Source organism: Lynx canadensis, chromosome B1 (assembly GCF_007474595.2).
Source record: "Lynx canadensis isolate LIC74 chromosome B1, mLynCan4.pri.v2, whole genome shotgun sequence".
Lineage (NCBI taxonomy): Eukaryota > Metazoa > Chordata > Mammalia > Carnivora > Felidae > Lynx > Lynx canadensis.
The window spans coordinates 95285199-95305581 of NC_044306.2; the positions used below are offsets into that span (position 1 = coordinate 95285199).

At 34.7% G+C, this 20383-nt stretch overlaps 1 long non-coding RNA gene across 8 annotated transcripts; it reads right to left on the reverse strand.

Annotated features, from left to right (window-relative positions):
- Window positions 1-1935: 1935 nt before the first annotated feature.
- Window positions 1936-20013, reverse strand: LOC115512247. 8 transcript variants are annotated; one of them, XR_003968342.1, is made up of 11 exons: window positions 20003-20013; window positions 19122-19268; window positions 17801-17883; window positions 14881-15029; window positions 14471-14691; window positions 13500-13724; window positions 12693-12755; window positions 9766-9818; window positions 3956-4350; window positions 3780-3852; window positions 1936-2842 (listed from the first exon to the last, which is right to left on the reverse strand). It is a non-coding gene; the product is annotated as an uncharacterized LOC115512247 (long non-coding RNA). The 8 variants fall into 8 exon arrangements; XR_003968339.1 differs by lacking the exon at window positions 3780-3852; XR_003968340.1 differs by having other exon boundaries at window positions 2214-3852.
- Window positions 20014-20383: the final 370 nt, after the last annotated feature.

Genomic DNA, 20383 nt, shown 5'->3' on the forward strand with positions numbered 1-20383 from the left:
TTTTTGAATATTACATATATTACACATTTAATTAAATATTGCATATTTAATCTTCATTATATATATACTGAAGCTGAGGAATTATATTATGACTAATATTATATAGATTAAAAACTCATGCAGAAAGTAATTAAGATATTTATACTAACTGGAAAAGTCATGCTTCGAACCAGCTTATGTGGTGATGATCTATTCCAAAGCTTGATAAACTTCAATGATGTTTTCAGTAATTTTTAATGATTCTCCCTATAATACTCTTTTCAAGATAAATCTTCATATTAAATACAACATTTTGCCCTGTATTTGCTTCTCCCTCCTCTTTTCAGGTTTAGATTAATTTTGAGAGGGAATCTGGATTAGATAGTAACCCAGCAAATCCACTTAGAGTGGCACAGGTTTTGATTGCAGTAAATAAGTTGTCTTCAAAAAAAATCTACATTATTGTTAGTAATAAAATCACAAAGATATAGATGAATAGAAATGCTGATTCTGTATCCAGGAATCGTCATTTTGAGGGATTATACCATGATGTAATTTCTTGCCAACCAATTCAGGACTTTACTTAATATCTTCTTAATATAGAAAAGAAAATCCAGTTTCATGAAGAAATGGCAAACATGTCTTTGTGTATTTCAATATATCCTCTATCAGTAGCGCTGTCATTTGTTTAAGCCACACAAAGTTGTCAGTATTTGACCATTTGGGCTTACAAAATGACAATCACACTGTGTTCAAACGGGCACATTTGGGCCTTTATTTTTGCCGAATCATCTGAAAAGAAAGATACTCAGAGTATCTAAGTCAAATTATCAGCCTAATTTATACTCATAACACTTTTAAAAATAATGATATTTATGTACACAAAACCTAGTTTAATTTGGCATATTTAGTTTATGAACTTCTCTCTGATGGAAGACTCATACCGCAGTCTCATAACTGTAAGTAACAAAAGCTTGCTCAAGTACTTTTACCTGTGTAGATGATAAGGTTGTTATGAGAATATCACATCAATTTTTTTTGAGAAATTTAAGGAAGAGCATTAGCATCACAATTTAAGAATGCAGATATTTACTTTATAGTATAATGTCAGAAAATCCATAAATAACATCTTTTCTAATTAAATGGCTCATTATGTAAAGAACCCAGGAAAATAACAAAAATAAATCCAGAAAACAACTTTTTAATTAAAACCTAAGTATTAAAATATTCTTCAATTTTGAAGGCAGAGACCTTGTCCTAATCAGCAGTATATTCCTATCCTTCTCCCACTACCTGTACTTTGTATTTATTATGCACTTCACAGAGCTCTTGTATTATGTTTTGTATAAAAATGTTATTATGCTGTTAGTGATTCACCATAAATGGAAGTTGGGGCAGGCAGTGGGGAGCCTAGATAATAGATAAATATGTTAACAGTATATTTAATACTTTGCAAGTCATAAACTTCACCCATTTGCTTAATATAATAATATGCTTTTTTTTGTAGTGTTTTATGTTTCTCTATGACTTTAAGTCACATTATTTTGCTTAGTTTTATTTTAAGGTTTTATACTGCATTTACTTGAAAACTATGTCAAAATCAGTTTTAGGAAAGCATTTCAAAATTGTACATAAAACAAATAATTACAAAAACATTTTTCTTTATTGTTCATATATCCAGACATTAAAAATTGGAAATTAAATATATATATGTGTGTGTGTGTATATATATATAATTCCTTACAATATATTTCTCACAATAACATTAAAAATTCTTAAAATTTTAAATAAAAGCTTTATATAAAGATTAATTCTCCTACCTGAAAATTCATCCTCATAATGTATATAATTTAGTGATTTTTAGTATATTCGCAGAATAGTGTAGATATTACTATTATCTAATTCTGGAATGTTTCATCATCCCCAATTAGCAGTCTAGGGTTCTAATTTTTTTTGAATTTGAATTTCAATTTTTGTTTTTATTTTTGAGAGAGAGAGAGAATATTAAGCAGACTCCGTACAGAGCTTGATCCGGGGCTCATTTCCAAGACCCTGAGATCATGACCTGAGCCAAAATCAAGAGTCAGATGCTCAATCAACTAAGCCACCCAAGCACTCCTGTAATATTTTTTTAAACCAAAAACAAACTACACATACAGATGGTTCCCGACTTAACAATGGTTCAACTTTTGACTTTTTGACTTTATGATGGTGTGAAAGCAATAGGCATTCAATTAGAAATAGTACTTAAAATTTTAATTTTGATCTTTTCCTGGGCTGGTGATAAGGCAGTGAAATACTCTTCCAGATGCTGGGCAGCAGCGGGCAAGCTGCACTCTGTTAGCCACTTGATCATGAGGGTAAAGCAACCAATACACTTACAACCTTTCCATACCCATACAACCATTCCATTTCTTACTTACTTTCAGTACAGTATTCAAAAGGTTACATAAGATATTCAACAGTTTATTATAAAATAAGCTTTGTGTTAGATGATTTTGTCCAATTGTAGGTTAACCTAAGTGTTCTTGTTACCAAAACCCAAGTTCGGCTGCCTCTCGCTGGAAAGGCCAATACTCAAGAGATGAGTTTTGATTGGGAAAGAATATGAGTTTTATTCAGGAAGCTGAGACTTTATCTGGGGAGAAGTTGGGCTCTTGTCCAAAGGCCAACTCTCAGGTTTCTGCCTGGCCCAGAGATTTTTAAAGGTGTTCAATCGGTTAAGGGAGTGTAGTGATCTGTGACATTTCTTCACTTCCTGCAGACTTAACACCAGCTACAGCATCATCTCGGTGCTCAGAGGTTGTGCAAGAAAGTCTGGTTCCTTGGTACCCAGAAGTTGTACAAGAGTACTCTGTTCTTTCTACAAAAGAGGGCAAGGTCTACAGATGTACAAAGGGAAGCCAGTAAAGTCATTTGTGCGATCTTAAAAAAGAAAAACATTTTGCTAAAAGATTATTGAGTTAATCTGTTTCAATACGAAACAGACTTGCTGGCCTCTGTGGCCTGGCAACATTCTGGTCCTTTATTCCCCAAGGCCAGTAGTTTGCAAATCTCAAAGAAAGTAAATTCAGTCTGTTACAGATCAAGGACATTAATGCAACAAGCAAGGACTGTGTTAACATGAAGCAAGTTAACCCCTGAGACCAGCGAGGTTGCTGTAATATTCTGGGTACATTTAAGGTAAGCCATGCTAAGCTATGGTGTTTGATCGGTTAGGTACAGTAAATACATTATAAAATTGGGTCATTTTCAATTTATGATGAATTACTGGAAATAATCTTAAAATAATTTGCAGAAGATCTATACTTTGTTCTGAAAACAGAACTAATACAAAAACTTAGGTAATCTTGATTTCCTAACAGAAAGCAATTCATGGGAGTAGCAATTTTCCCTCAGATATGTCTCTTCACCAACTGTACCAGCAGTTTTGACTTCGCTTAGAAGACTTCCAAGAGGTAATACTACAAATTTTTTTTCTGAATGTTTTATACTATTTGGACTTGCAATGTCCATCTCCTTAAATATCTTCCTTCTATGTGTACAATAAATGTGGTAATTTAATGCATTAATGTCCCTGACTCTAAGGATTTTGTCATGTAACTTTGTAGTGTCCTCCCACTCAGCTCTTGAATTGCCATGTTGTTTGCTTTGAACAAAAATATTTTAGCATATGCAATATAAGCAGAGGCATGAAATGAGCTTGGACTTTAGAGATATTTTCTTTTGTTATCTGCCATTCCCATAAACAAACAAACAAGCAAGCAAACAAACAAACTAAAACATAAGTCTGCCCTAACCTACTGTTCCTCGGAGGAAGATGAATCATATTGATCAGAACCAATCCACAGACTCATGAGTCAGCCAGCTGACCTACAAGTGTATGAGCAAATCTAGCCAAGGTCATCCTAGATTGTCCAGCAGCCTATTGATACCACCTATGAAAGAGCCCAGCCAAGATAAGTAGTCTTCTAACCTGATCAATTCAGGAATATGAGCAATGCATGCTTGTTGCTGTATATGCTCTATTGAGATTCTGTACTTGCTTCTAATGGAGCTTCTTATGGTGACAGCAGGTAACTGAAACAGTGAATAACTAATGAGAAATAAAAATAATATGATATCACTTTAGAAATTCAATAATTTCCCAAGCTATGGAAACTTTATATGGATAGAATTTTCTTAAATCATCATAATCAAAATCCTTTCTTGCTATATCCACAGCAGTATGATTCTGCTGTCAGCACAGATGGAGTGAGCTGCTTAGAGAAGGGGATTAAGGAATTCCCTTAGTAGTTGGCTTAAGAGAAGGACAAATCTTCTCCCTTCAACCAGCAAAATAGCATCGAGTGGGGATATTTTCTTTTGGAGCTGAAAGACAAAATACACAGAAAATAACCACCCTAGAATCAAAGAAGAGTTGAAATAAATGAATACTGGCATGGTTGTTATTTATAAAGATAAAAACATGTAGACTACTTTGGATAGTTTCAATGCATTTGACTATACTTCTGGGTGCTCCAATTTCAGCCACATGGGATGAAACATAATACCCACAATGTTAACAATTGTTAAGCCTTAGGTTCTGAGGAATCAGAGTATGGAAGTATCTTAGGCAACCAGAAGCAGAAAAATTAAGGGGTCAATTTGACTCTAAATTTCTTAGAGTATAAGCCTCAAGCTGAGGACACAATACCAGTCAAGAAGTACAAAACACTTGCAAGAATGAAAGTAGGAAGCTGAGATAGGAGTTCTGAGCAGTGGAGACCTGGAACCAATGAACAAGACTATCTGGAGTGAAGCAAGATCTCTTGGGCTATTGGCACAAAGGAGAGACTGAAAACTTCATGGCTTTCTTTCATAAAACTCTAAGTGTTTGGTATATGCTGGTCTAAAATCGCAATTATGCCAAAGTATTTCTTCAAATGACATAATTCAGTTGCAGCAATTTTCACCCATGCATATAAATATGAGCATTTGGAAGGCCTTGATCTTCACAGTTCTGGATGGTCTAATACATATTAGAACTATCCTGGCCACTGTCCACGGAAGTGGACATATGTTTATAGAGGGTCTGAGATCCTAAATGAAACAATCTCCATAGCGACAGTAAGAAAAAAATGGGAAATTAATATTATAATTCAGCTACAATATAGGTTAATTTTTTAAGAGTCAGTTGGGGAACAAATCTTTATTGTTGCACTGTTTCAGAATCAAAAAATATGCTGGAAGCAAAATTAATATTTTGCAATGCAGCCTATTTGTAAGTTGGACTGTAAATATATAGCTCTGTCCACTAATGTTTTCTACCTTACTGACTACATGGTGTTGTATCCTGGCTGTGTTTCCTGTCCTCTGGGAGGACAGTACAGTAATTTCTAAGGCCACTTAAGGACCATAAATGAAAGTCATTCAGTTATGATATTGATTCACTCATTAGTTCATTAATGCTATGAATATTGCCTGAGTATATACTATGTGCCTACTATCATAAATTACATGATGTCATTATTCTAGAACTAAGAATATCATCCTATGAAAGGTATATGTAGTGGAAAGATTAATAATGGCAACATATATATAATTTAAGAAAGGATAAGTACTACAAAGAAAAACACACTGAAAGTGAGTAGGTACGGGAAAATACAGTTTTATGCATAATGATCCAGGAAAGCCTCTCAGAGGAATTGATATTTTGACATAAATTTGCAGAAAGTAGGATAATGATGGAATTGATCCTAGAAAAATAGTATACTACTCAGAAGAAACAGTAAACCCAAATACCCTAGTAGGAACACATGTGGTTTGTCTGAGGAACACTTAAAAAGCCAGAAAGTCATTCAGGGCCCAATATCCTCCCTCAATTTTTGAAGTACAATATTCTCCTCTAAAAGGACGAGTCAAAGGAAAGATTCAGACATTAAAGTATATATCCAATTTAGAATTACTTGTCTTTAAAAAAATTATTTCTATTTTGTCCTATAATAATGCAACTATCTTAACAAGCAGTTCAATATTCAGGTCCCATTTTTCATTAAAATGATTATAATGCCAATCCTATTTAAGACATTTGGCCACTCCAATGTTTGGGAAAGCGCAATCTCAAATGCCACGCTCACCCACAACAACGAATTACTCCATAAATATAAATGTTGGATTTTTGAGCAGTGATTAACTCATAGTATTGTTCTGTATGCTTTGATTACATATATTAACATATAGCCCTATAAAAATGATGTCTATTTTCCTCATGTAACCAATTCCAAATTCCTCCTAATTAAAGACAAAACTTAACAAAATGGCAGTTAAAGCAACAATTAATCCATCTCCAAAATAAAAGTAAATAGATTATTTAACAAAGAGAACAATAGATTAAAACTGAATGACAGTTCAGAGTTAACATATTTTGCTACTAGAAATATACTCCTACAAAAGGTATGAAACATGTCTTCTTTCCTAACTCTTTATTCTTCCAACCCCACCAAAATAGACAGTACCACACACTCACCTGCCCTCTGGTTCAAAGAACCAGAGACTCTACCAATCAAAAGCCTGTGCATTAGTCTTCCCAGCTCTATGGCTAATGTGCTATGCAAAACATCCATTCATATCCTCTTATCAGTTTGAACTCAATGATTCTCATGAGACCACACACACACACACACACACACACACACGCACAGGGCTTACATTGTATCTTAGGAGACATTATCTCAACAATGAAAGTACTATAGGTAGAGGAAAAGATAAAAGGGACTGTGATAGTTTTTCATATTAACCAAAAGTTCAAACTGCCAGAAAACTAGGCTATGGTTTTTGTTTGTTATTATTATTCTTTGTGTTCTTTTCTTGTTTTCCACTGCATCTCAAACAAACAAAAAAAGCTACACTGGTTGTTTGGCTATTAGACCATGTATACTGGACTAAGAAGTATTTGGGAAGAGAAATAGATATATGTGAAAGATTATTATGAGTATCATCAAGGTTAGTTGTCTTATATGCTGGTAAATGGCTGGTAAGGTGATCTCTTTTTACTAGTAATGGATAGAGAGAAACAAATACATGTGCCTGAGGAAAAGGAAAAAGGTGAGATGTATTACCCTCCAGATGGGCATAACTCTGGATAGAACCTGAGGAATATTAGACTTGAACCACCCATTTAGATGTTAAAAGACCATTCAATTTCTAATACTTATGGGCGGAGCATCTTAAAAATAGTCTGGGGAGGATTGAGTGGTGGGTGAGAGATGAGGCAGAATGCAGGAGACCAAAAATAGTAGAAGTAACATTTACATTGTAGACAGCAAGATATGGGACTGACACTGTGGGCAATCTGAAGAGAGGGTGGAGGAAAACCTGAGAACAATTGAAAAATCCTTCTTTGAACACACACAAAAAAAGATTAAAACCAATCAAAAGTAAACTATGTATAGAGGATGAACAAAATAAGTCTAAACTGGAAATAATTCCAGTCTAAACTGGAAAATAAGTCTAAACTACAAGAATTATTGGTCAATTAGAACAAAAGCAAAATTATAATTAAGAAGAAAAGCTTTTTCCACCCAAAGAAAAGAAAATGTGGATGAGTCACGCTAATTCTAATTTTGATTAAATACGGTGGACTAAACATATGTTTCTGCTTCTATTCACAAAGAGCCACTCATATTATAGATAATTTGGGAAAGGGAAACAACACAAGAGGAAGTGAAACCTCCAACGTTCTGAAGGTCGGAAAAAGACAACCACCTGATGTTCTGGGGATACCTGGAAATCAAAAAGCAGAATGGATTGAATAACTGGAGAACGATCTGAGGAAACCAAAATACTAGTTGTGAGAGTCCTCCCAGTCAAGCCCAGAAAAGCAAAAGATTGAAAATGGCAGCACATACTAGATTCTTTAATTTTCTCCAATTTCAAATGGATCATATATTGCCCATTTATTTGTTTTAAATGAAAATTTCTTACCATGAATTAAATCAAAATGTCCTGGGCTTTGGAACTTGAAAACTCTTTTGGGGGAGCTCTGCAAGTGCATGTGCATATTTAAATTCCTCAGGTGATACTGAAGGACATTCGTGGTTATAGTTCATTACCTTCATGAGCAATTGGAGTTGCTTACCACCAGCCCCTGTCTTGAAGTAAGCTAATTAATCACTTGTTGAGTAGTATGTGAGTTTAGGTGAGGTCACGAGTTAAATATTTTTATTTACTGTGGGGAATAAGCTTAGGAATTCCCTGAGCTTGCACCGATGGGTTAACAAGGCATAAAGAAATAAAAAGCCACAAGATGAATGCATCCAAGATTAGGCAAACAATATTAGGTAAAAATAATGATCTGTATATTCAAAAATATACAAATAATGAAATGTACTTTGACATCTATCAAAAAGAAATTAAAGAGAAACTCAGTTGAAAAATCTATATTTTAAAAGTTTTAAAAAATAACCTTCCATATTAACAAATTTTTATAAAACATATAGTTTCATAATACAAATATAAATATTCATAGGATTTAAATTACTAACAGGTTTAGTTTTCCTTATATATGCAAAAAAATGGAAAGAGTTTAAATTCTCTTTCCCTGCCCACCCCAAAACACACACACACACACACACACACACACACACACACACAACATAGCAACAAGAAAAAACAAAGACAGATACAAGGTGAGTAATCCATTTTGAACCATAAAGGTGATGCTGGCCATTAAATTACACAATTGGAGTCATGGCTAAGATATAAAAGTGCAATGCATTATTATCTTCTGTTCATTATCAGTCAGAGTTAAAGAACCCCAAAATGAACAGAACTTCAAACTGTATTTAGACATTAGGAATCCCTTACCTTCTAACTATTGTTTACAGGATTCAAGTAAGGAAAAGTCTTTGCAGTGGTGTTACTGACACATATGTCATAGTTGGGTGGAAAATTCTAAAATAGCCAATCCTCATTTTGCTTTAGAATTGAAAACTAATAAAAACAGGTCCACATATGATAAATTCAAAGAACTAATCTCCAGAATTTATTGAGATCAAATCATGTGAACCCCCACCCTGGTTTTTCCAATTCCCTAGAGAATCCCACTACCACTGGCTTTGTACCTGAGTTTTAAAATTCAAGATTTGAATTTAATTCACTGAGCTTAAAAACAAAAGCTGTTATAATCTTTGCTTTGGGGATTTTAAAGAATTTGAGTTTTGTGGGAAGATTCTTCAACATTCAAGATTTGAAAAGTGTGAGAATTGCCACCTTTATTAGTGGGAAGGGTCCCAGTGTTGGCTTAGGACAATGTTTCTCTTTCTTGAGTATGGATCAGAATCATTTGGAAAGCTGGCTGAAACCTAGATTGCTGGCTCAGATCCTGTGAATTTCTAATTCAGGAGATCTGGGGTGGGCCCATAAATTTGCATTTGTAACAAGTTTCAAGGGCTGCTTATACACTTGATACACAGAACAAACTTTGAGAATCACTGGTTTAGGGTATGTATCCTTTAATTTATCAGCTCAAATTACAGACACAAGAAAAATAATTTGGGCTGATTTGATCCATATTTCCATCTCCAAAGAGACATATAGGTCCACATACTCTTATATTATAGAATAACAAATTTTACTTCTACTAGCAAGTATATGTTATGGTACGTATGTGCTTCTTGCAGAAAATGAAGTAAACCTGTGAATATTATCAGTGCTATTATACTCCAAAATAAGGCAATATTTTAGATTAGTAAATTGCTAGTTTTTAATTTTCTGTGTACTTTTAACTTCAAATGAAAATCTTACCTAAGATGGTCTCCTGGGACTTTCCATTGACATCTTTTAAAGTGACTCATTGGCTGAAAAAAAATGCAGAGGTTAATCATTTTGATTAATTTCTAATTAGATCTACCTGTATTCCAGAGGAAATGATCAATGCTACCATTTGAAGAGGGCAGGCTAAGATCCAGCAACACTTCTAGAACACTTGCAGTTAATTTCTGATGGTTCAGTTTATAGACCTCACTGAAAAATGGTAAAACTCTCTTATTCCATCACAACTCATTAGAAAGTTTTTTTATTAGAGGAAGCAAATATTTAATACTTTACCATTGTATCTTATTTTTTACTTTTTTGAAAATAGTGTTTAAAATCACTCAAGTTTGTAATTACTGTGAAAATTATTACTGAATACAGTGAAAGATAATCTCAACCATATGTACCAAATTTTTGAAAAAATCAAGAATTTCACTTGCAGATTAAATTTTAACAAATCTGGGATACTGAAAGTAGAGCTGGAATGGTTTTGAAATCTGAAATTGATTTACTTTCAAGCAACTTTCAGTTTGATTCTCTTAGGCAATTTACAACAATTTAGGGATGTGGTTATACCAAGTATTACTGCAGAGACTGAGGGAAATGCCAGAAAACAATTGAATTCCATTTTGGGGGGAAGGGGAGTATTTTTTACTAAGAAAAATAAAATCAACTTAGGACAATATTGTATTTCCCCAGTGCTTCAACATGGAGAATGAGATCCCATGAATAAAATCTTGTCAATCATTCCAGTTAAATATTATAGTTTTGATTATTTTGATTTTTAAAAAATATAACATATAAATATATGAAACATACCATAGGATACATGGTGTTTTCTAGTTTTACATAGAATTCCAAATTAAAAAAAATGAGAATAAAAATAGTTTTGTAAAATTTTACAATGTGCCCCAGTAAATGTAAACAAACTCAGAATTAAATATGGCTTCCATAACCAGGTAATAAACTAAGCATGATGATATTATTGTTACATATTTCTACAGGAAGGAACACTGAAGATATGGCTAGCAGAAATTAATTCTAAAACCTCCAAATATTAAACCCATACCAAAAAGCCTCATTTGTATCTGTATTTCCTATATATTTACAACTCTACTCTTCCATCATTTCCTTTAGTCTGGCTATTGATAACTTTAATTTTATCAAAGAGTTAAAATTTCAGTTCTTGTTAACAATGGATTTAAATCCTCATCCACAAAATACTACAAAATTCTTCCAAAAATCTCAAATATAGAAAAATTGTCTACCTTTACACAATGACCCTTCTGCCATGTTGACTAAAACAGTTTCTCCACACACTTGACAAATCTGGAATTTATGTGTCTTCTATGCTTAACACAGTTTCCCAGTAGAAAAATGTAGTGGTACTTTTGAGTGAATTTATTATATGTTAAATTCCCCTTCCAAGGTTTCTGAGCCAGCTGATGGGTCTTGTGAAATGTACTGATCAGATATGCCTTGAATCAAAATCACGATCCTCTTGTCAGATGCAATATAACTTTTTCATATACTTTGAATTACTGTGATTGAGACTTTTCTGTTTTGACGAATCCGTTTGTGCCTTTCTCAAGGAGTAGTTGGTGTCTTTTTAATTGATACTATCTTACAAACTAGAGGTCAGGGCCTCACCTTCTACCCACTGATCATAATTGTCTTTCCATCCATCAACATGTATCCTCAAGAGAAAATGCATAATTCAAGTTACTGTGACTACACATACTAATTGTGGTCTCATAAAAATCTATCCCTTTTAATGTTATTCCCATGTGATAGCTATGATTTGAAACTTCTGTTTGAAAACAGTGTTGATGGTTCTGTGATGGACCCAGTTTCTTTAGTGTTTAAAACATTCAAAAAGAGTTTTTGTATAACTTCTGAGTAGAATAAACTCAATTATGTTAATATCACAGGAGCCAAGAGAAAAAAATAGAAAGTTAAGGTGCATATGACAAAACCAATTAGACTATTGATCCCAATCACAAGAATCCATCAGCCTGTACATTTCTAATGGTTTACAAAACATACCGCAAAAAGATTTACTGAGTCCATATTTTTCTATATTATTTATTCTTTAAACCATTTTTACTATGTTCTACTTATTCCATCTTAAGAAATAAATGTTTCAAAATGTCCATCCTATTTCTTAATAATATCATATATGTTGAATCAATGGTCTATATCTCAAGATCAGCCAAAATGACAAATTAATTGGCCATATATATGGTTTCAGTTTTATCTTCACTTTATTTGGCATGGGTGTACATCTTTCTTCAATTACACTTTCACCTTTATTACTCATGTTTGACTTAAAGTGCCTTGTCAACCATTTGAACTCTCATTCAAAGACTGAAAGTCTTGCACACTTTCTGAAACTCTTTTTTGAAAAGTCAGGCAGAAGCATTTGGCATCATTAAGTCATTCCACTAGAAAAGTTTTCTAATTTGTGTACTTTTATTAAATTGTTCTAGGGTGGACAAGATGTTCCTGCACTCCCAACACATAAACCAACATGAAGAAAGTCATAACTACATATATTGTATCAGACATCCAAGTTCAGTTCATTTCCAATGACTAATATCTTAATAGATCAATAAAATTAACAAATTTCTTACTTACAAAAGTCCAAAACATTGTGGTATGTAAGGAAAACTCTACACGGCTTTTCTCATGCTTTCTGAGCTATTCCATTGGCAAATTCTATTGGTGTGTGTTTAACGCCAGTAACAATTTCATAAGGCTACTGCTAAAGCTCTTACATAATCAGAAGTACCATGGAGACTGATGTTGCTTTAGTTTTCACTGGATTCTGCAAGGTGGCATGATATTGAGCATATGCTGCTAACTTAGCAACTAGGCCTATTTCCGAGGAAGTCTTTCTTTCTTTGATGGATGCTTACCTGTTATCTGAAGTCTGGCCAAAACTCTTGGAGTTTGATGAATATATTCTTGAACATGAAACACTGCAAGAATACTTTGTTTTAGAAGAAAAACATTCTGTACACCAGCTATTCTACACAGTGTGCTAGTAGCTTTGCCAGATCTATCATCTGGATATGTATAGGTTGTCAGTTAATGTTTTATAATTGTGATTAAAAGGTAAAGAAGCAACTTCTTCGTCTTTCTCATCAGAGCTTGAGCTGCTACTTGAATCCTCCCACAGCTACCACATAACTTTCAAAAATCCTAGGTAAATCTCTTCCTTACAGATCCTTTCAGTCACTTTCCAAAAGGCTACAGGGGAGATGGTTGCTTTGGGTAAACTTAGATAACTCTTAACATCTCTTCTGACTCTAATCCTTTATGTTTTCTGATAGCGTCTCAAGAGTAGAGATTGTCCATGCCAGGGCCACTGACCCCTCTCCCCATTCAGGGGGCAGACTCTTCTCCTCAAGACTGTATGACTTCAGCAGAGTTCTGCTGGACCCCTCTACCTTCTTTGATTGTTTCAAGACAATGAATCATATAAATATTTTTATATTAGAAAGTCATTTATTAGTTATCTATTGATACATTTAACCCCAAAACTTAGCTTAAGCCAACATTTATTGTCTCACACAGTTTCTACAGGTCAGGAATTTGGAAGAAGCTTAGCTACGTGTCTCTGAGGTGAGTCTCAAATAAGGCTGTGAACAAGCTGTCTACTAGGGCTATAGTTACCAAAAGACTTATGTGAGGATGAGGGATTTACTTCCAAACTCACTCACTTGACTGCCGGCAGTAGGTCTCCACTGGCTTTGGACAGTAGTCTCAGACCAGTTGCCACATGGACTTCTCTGTAGAGTTTTTTATCTCATGGTGGAAATGAATCAAGAGGAAAAGGCATGAGAAAAGGCATGGCCAGGATGGAAACTGTAGCGTCTTTTATGACAGAATCTCAGAAGTGACACACAATCAATTCTGCTGAGTTCTATTTACCACTCAAACTTAGCCTAATGAAACGTGGAAACAAATCACATAAGGACATTAACATAAGATGTGGATAGCATTGGGACCCATCTTGGAGGCTGGCCATTATACCATTTAAGCATAAGTTTAAGATGTTAATATTCCCAGTTTTTAAATATAATTCTTCAACCATTCTAGGAAAAAGAAATTTTAAGAGCATTATAAGCAAAAAATAAGAACCAATAATTGATTGAATTAGATGAAGAAAAATAGGAAATTTTAAACCTAGAAGATACAGAGATTTTGCATCTATGTTTAGAACTGTGATGATATAAAAACATTAAGAAAGCTGATTTGGACAGACATAAATGAATTCTGTTCTGACAATGGTGTCAGGTAACAATAGCTACTCAGGTAATATATATTTGTATTTGGAGATTTAACACTGTGTCCTTCAGACACAAGAATGAAACTTCGGGTATTTTTATAGTATGGACTCTAAAGTGGGTGGAATATAATCTATAAACAGAGGTGGGAACCAAATAATTAAGAAACAGAAGGAAAATTATTGGAAGAAAAGAAAAGGCCAAAAAAAGGAAAAAAAAAAAAAGACAACACCTCTCATGGATGAAATGGAAAAAGGCAAATCACTACATTTTGGTTCATGGTGTCATGAGAAGAAAGGAAGTTCCAAGAACCAGTTTATAAACATCAAGGACAGACTCACATCCCCAAATAAGAAAACTGATCCCTTGTCAAGCTAAGATGTCATGAACTGAGTGCTACTTACCTCTGGCATCCAGGGTTCCCACAATATTATTAACTGAGATTAATATTTATGAATCTTTCATTCCCAGTTTGAAAAGAAAATAATTTCTCCAAACTTTAGAGCAGTAAACAGCAAATGTAATCATAAAGCAGATCGCGTAGCATTCACCTTCTGTCAGCACGTCACTGCCTTCAGCTGTAAAACTGATTGACGCGATTCCAAATGGAAAAAGGTATGGGAGTCTGAATATAAAAGGAAAACATTTGACTGTGGATTCAAAATATATGAGATGAGAAAATATCTGAATATATATACTTCTGTTTAACATTTATTGAAACAAGCTAAGATATTAATAACATTTTGATTTAAATGTCAAGTGTCTTTTTATGCTATGTTACAAAGGGCTGCTATTTATTTTATCTTTTTCTTACCCAAAGTCAACTTGAAGAGGCAGGTGTGAAATTGTCTCTCCTCTTGGCCATAGCAGGATTACTTGTGGAATGTCTTAAAACAGCCCTTTCCCTCTAACTCCCAGACCCTCTGGAGACTTATAACTGGGAGCACGGAGTGAGGAGTTGCCCTGCAGGAAAGTGACAAGCTGTGTGAGCAATCCACTAGTCCCAGACAAAGGAGGGGACAACTGAGCATTTAAGCCATTCAATATCAAGATATCAAGATATCTCAGAAATATCAGAGTTCCTGAACCTAAATACAGAGTAACTAGTAAATTATATGGCTGGTTTCAAACCCAGGTATACCTGATTCCAAAGTGCATGCTTTTGGCCCCCACCTGACAAAGGATAAACATTTAAATAATCACTGCTAAGGGTGTCTGTGTGGCTCAGTGGGTTCAGCATCTGACTCTTGGTTTCAGCTCAGGTCTTGCTCTCAAAATTTGTGAGATCAAGCCCCCAGTCAGGCTCTGTGCTGATAGCATGGAGCCTGCTTGGGATTCTCTCTCTCCTTCTCTCTCTCTCTCTCTCTCTCTCTCTCTCTCCTCTCCCTTCCCTCTTACCCACCTTGCATGCTTTCACTCTCCCTTTCAAAATAAATAAATAAACTTAAATAAATAAATAAATAAATAAATAAATATTTACTGCTAACATGATTAAAATTAAAAAGTGAAAACTGGAAAAACACAAAATTATTAATGACAAAAATAATAATTACTGCTATCATTGCTTTAATAACAGTAAATATACATTAAGTACCAGTATATGACCAGGGCTCTTCCATAAATGATCTCATCCTATAGTCAAACATTCATATAAGGCTAGAATAACCTCATTAGGGTAATAATTAATAATCCTTATTAGAATAATAGTAATAGTTACTTATAATTAATTATCCTTATCATCCCAGAATTACAGATGAGCAAAGTGAGGTACAGAATGTTGAAATAATGGACCCACAGTCACATAACTAGTAAACAGAGGAGCTAAAATTCAAAACCATGCCTGTATGACTGCAGTTCCTACATATTTGAGCCCTAATCTGTAGAATTCTACTGCCTGCCACCACTTGAACCCAACTGTTTTCTTTCTCAACGAGGTTCTTATATTTTTTTAGTTTCTCTGTATGTGTACTCAAATAATTGTATTCATATTAAAATATTCAAAAGTAGTATTCATAATGTACTTAACATTTTGTGCTGCTTTTTTCTTCTAGCCTTCTCTCATAAGCTTTTCCTATATTCTCCTTCAATTGCCATAATTATATTTTATTTTATTCATGCATAACATTCTATACAGTAACGTTCTAAGACTGAAAAGGCCATTCTTCTATGATTTGACATTTCATTTAGCTCGCATTCAATTTTTGCCTGACATAAACAATTCCATAATAAATTTATACATGTAACTTTTTTTAGTTATCAAATTATTTTCCATGCTAAATTTTCAGGAGAGATTCTTAAGTTAAAGTATATGATCGTTTGTGCGACTTCTTATACATAACAAAATGCTTTCTTGAAACCTCACTGCAGCATTCTCCAACACTAACATCAAAGAAAAATATGAATAAAACAACTATTAAGAGAAGTAGTTTTGTTTTTATTCATGACTATATATATCCCGATGTTGCTGGAATGGGCCCTGAAATGCATATGGTTTGAGAGTGTGCATCCAGTAGAAATTACGGGTATATAGAGTTGCCATGTTTGCTCTGTACCCTGAGCCTGAGCAGCACATGTAACTAGCTTGCCAAGTCTTTCTTGTAATCAGAGGCCACTGAAGAGCACACCTAACTGACCCCGAAGTCAATGGGGAACACTCAACCTTGGGCTCATTAGCATCATGCCATAACCAATAGAGCTAATTTTCCAACTAATGCATCACAGCAGGTACTTAATAAGTTCTTGTTTACCATCTAAGGTCTTTTGCTCGATCCCATATGTCCACATTCTCTCCTGCTCCTCAGAGTCCCCAGTAACCTCAAACAACAAATCTTACAAACACATTTTCATTTTCTCTAAGAGCTTCACAAAGGCCCAACTCTCTTAAAGATATTTTCATTTTGGAAAGTACAATGCATGGATTTTATTTTGCCAACATTTTCTAAGCTAGTATTTTTATGATTTTATGACCTTTTACCCATGGCATTTTACCTCATCTCTCTTGAATTTCTGAATTTGAAACTGATTCTCAGTACTGCAAACTCGGACACCATTCTAATTAGTGAGTATATGCAATAAAATGTAAGTATTTCATATACTTTGACAACTTAGTTTTGGTATCAGTCTTACTTTGGTTATTTTCTTAGGTAACATCATTTTTCTCTTTCTTAGTTGAGTCACTGCAGCTTTGGGGGCACAAAGAACGTGCTCTCTTGATTAGACATTGACCTTCTCTGCAGAGTGCTGATAGAGTATTGGAAAGATATTGCTGTCAACCAGCTATTCAGAGAACAACCAGTGAGGAAAGAGCCTGAGCAGAACATGAAGAGACTATAAATGCTGTTGAGAAATCATGAAAAACTGCAGAAATAATTTAGGTATTTTTGCAGAAGGCTGAGTTCCTATATTGTGTGGGTAGATTCAGGGGCCAGGTACATTTTGTTTATTGCTGCTAACATGGGGACTCATTTGGGGTACAGACACAGCTGTAATATTAATGTAGATGTCAATATGTAGACAAAGTATATAAAAGATGTCGACTGATGACATTAAGTATACATCTGGTAGTAAGCTGAAATCTGATCTCTACTTCTACATTTGCATGGACTTGCTCATAATATGGGGACTACAATTGCTTCTTTCTCATTGAAAAATAAAATATTTTTCTTGTTTTTGACACGTGTGAACTAAATATAAGCAGCATTTAATTATGGTGAATTGATATTTTTAATACTTACCTGGAAATATCTGATTTGAAATGGTCTTCAATGATATACTCAGACCAAACAATCTGTTTCCAGGACTATTTTATATTCAGTTCCTACAAGGAAGCAAGCAAGGTATCAATTTCAATGCAGAATCTTCTACACCACTGTGATCTTATTACATCACCTCTTGATTATCCACAGATTACACATGTTATAAATAAGTTATGACCATTTGTGGTTTAATCCTCTTACCTCTGAGTTCTGGTCTTAGGCATCTAAAAAAAAGGGGGGGGTGGAGAAAAGAAGACAGGATAGAGAGAGAAACAGAAGAATGGACTAGGAGAAGAAATATTTATTTATTATAAATATTTTTATAATAGTTCATATGTGTTTTCACATGTTATTATATTGGCTGTAGTATAGTATTCATCTAAGAATTACTTGAAGTTCACACAGATTTGAACTCTAACATGAATATGTGGGTATTTATTATTACATCATGGTGTGAAATATATTGGTAAAGTCTCCAAACAACAACAAAAGACCCCTAACACATGGTAGTCTGAAAAGTTGATATGCCTGCTCTCAGTATATAACAGTTACATAGAAATGTAGAAAAATTTTGGTGATCAGATTATTTAGGCTTTTGCAATTCAAAGTATGTTCCATGGACCAACAGCATTACATTACCCAGGAGCTGGTTAGAAGTACAGAATTGCAGGCCCTGTCCCAAATTGACTGAATCAGGAAGAGCACTTTAATAAGATCTCCCAGATGATTCATATGCTTATTAAATCTTAAGAAGGGGGCGCCTGGGTGGCGCAGTCGGTTAAGCGTCCGACTTCAGCCAGGTCACGATCTCGCGGTCCGGGAGTTCGAGCCCCGCGTCAGGCTCTGGGCTGATGGCTCGGAGCCTGGAGCCTGTTTCCGATTCTGTGTCTCCCTCTGTCTCTGCCCCTCCCCCATTCATGATCTGTCTCTCTCTGTCCCAAAAATAAATAAAAACGTTGAAAAAAAAAATTAAAAAAAAAAAATCTTAAGAAGAATTTATCTGGGTGGATCTCCTTATTTCTAAGCTGAAGACACCAAAGGTCAGAGAGAGTAGATCAGTTGTGCAAGTAATGCCATTTAACAACACAGTGAAGGATCAAAATACAATCTATTCTCATGAAGCCAAACCCAGGTTCTTTCCGCTAAATTGCACTTGTCCTCTGAACTACTTTAACACACACACGGACATACACCCCTTCCTTTCTCCAAAGTTGTACCAATGAAACTGATTTATAACTGACCCCATTTTACAGAGAAATCAGAAGCCATCCGTGGCAAACAGATTTATATCTGTCCTTACCTCTCCTCCCTCTTTTAGGCAACATTAGACCTGGTGTCTCTCTTCTTACCCAATCCACTTCACCCATCTGTATTCAGAAGCCCATCCTCCCCAACTTCTCAGGAATTTATGCTCAGAAAGTCTTCTTCATACAGACTCCATAACGCACTCACAACAACCTCCTTCCCATTTCAACTTCCTTCTTCTTGTAACAAACTATGTCTTCATTTCCTTTGGCAACTAAGCCTTTTGAAATATGTTTTTTCCATGTTCGTTACTTTCATGAGCAAGAAAACTACGAGTTCATATACCAAAGTCAAGCTTACCAAACAATAATTCAATTATATGTCATTGTTTCAAACACAGAATACTGCTATCTTGTGGATGCCAATTGATAGCACAGAATTTTCCAAAACGGGTGCCACAGCACATTTGTTCTGGGAAAGGCCAGTGTGTTCCTCTCAAAAAGGCCAACTACCTGCATGGTAGGTAGTAACTACCCCCAAACACCTCCACAAAATGCAACTCACTATAGCATCCATATAGACATTAACACTGACCTTAGCATGTTCTAGGATTTGTGCAGTACTGTGCTAAACCTTTTAAACTTTGTTTTCTCAGTATACCCCACACTTATTTAATCATTGTTAGTTTGCTGTTTTGTTTCACTTAGCTTTTTATTTCCAAGGGACACCTCATGAGACAATGTTCTGTGAAATATCAATTTTCTAAAACTGTATTACAAGTCTAGAGAATATTTTTCAAATCATATCTGTGTATAAAATGTTTAGCTTATTTGCTGCTACAATCTTTCTTATTAAATGTTGACATTGTCATGAATATATAGAAGATTTAAAAAACATTTTTTTTACATTTTTTATTTTTGAGAGACAGAGAGAGACAGAGCACAAGTGGGGGAGGGGAAGAAAGAGACACAGAATCTGAAGCAGACTTCAGGCTCTGAGCTGTCAGCACAGAGCCCAAGGCGGGGCTCAAACCCATAAACTGTGAGATCATAACCTGAGTTGAAGTCGGCCTCTTAACTGACTGAGCCACCCAGGTGCCCCTAGAAGATTTTCATATAGCAAATCTAAGGGCTCATTTTAGTACATATGAAGTATCAGTAATCCAGATAGGTGTAAAATCTTGGTTTGCGAGCAGAATTCATTCCAGGAACATGCTTGTAATCCAAAGCACTAGTATATCAAAGCGAATTGCAAAAACCATTGGGTCATTCGTGATAATGTGACACTGGGCATCACATACTACTCATATTGCAAGAC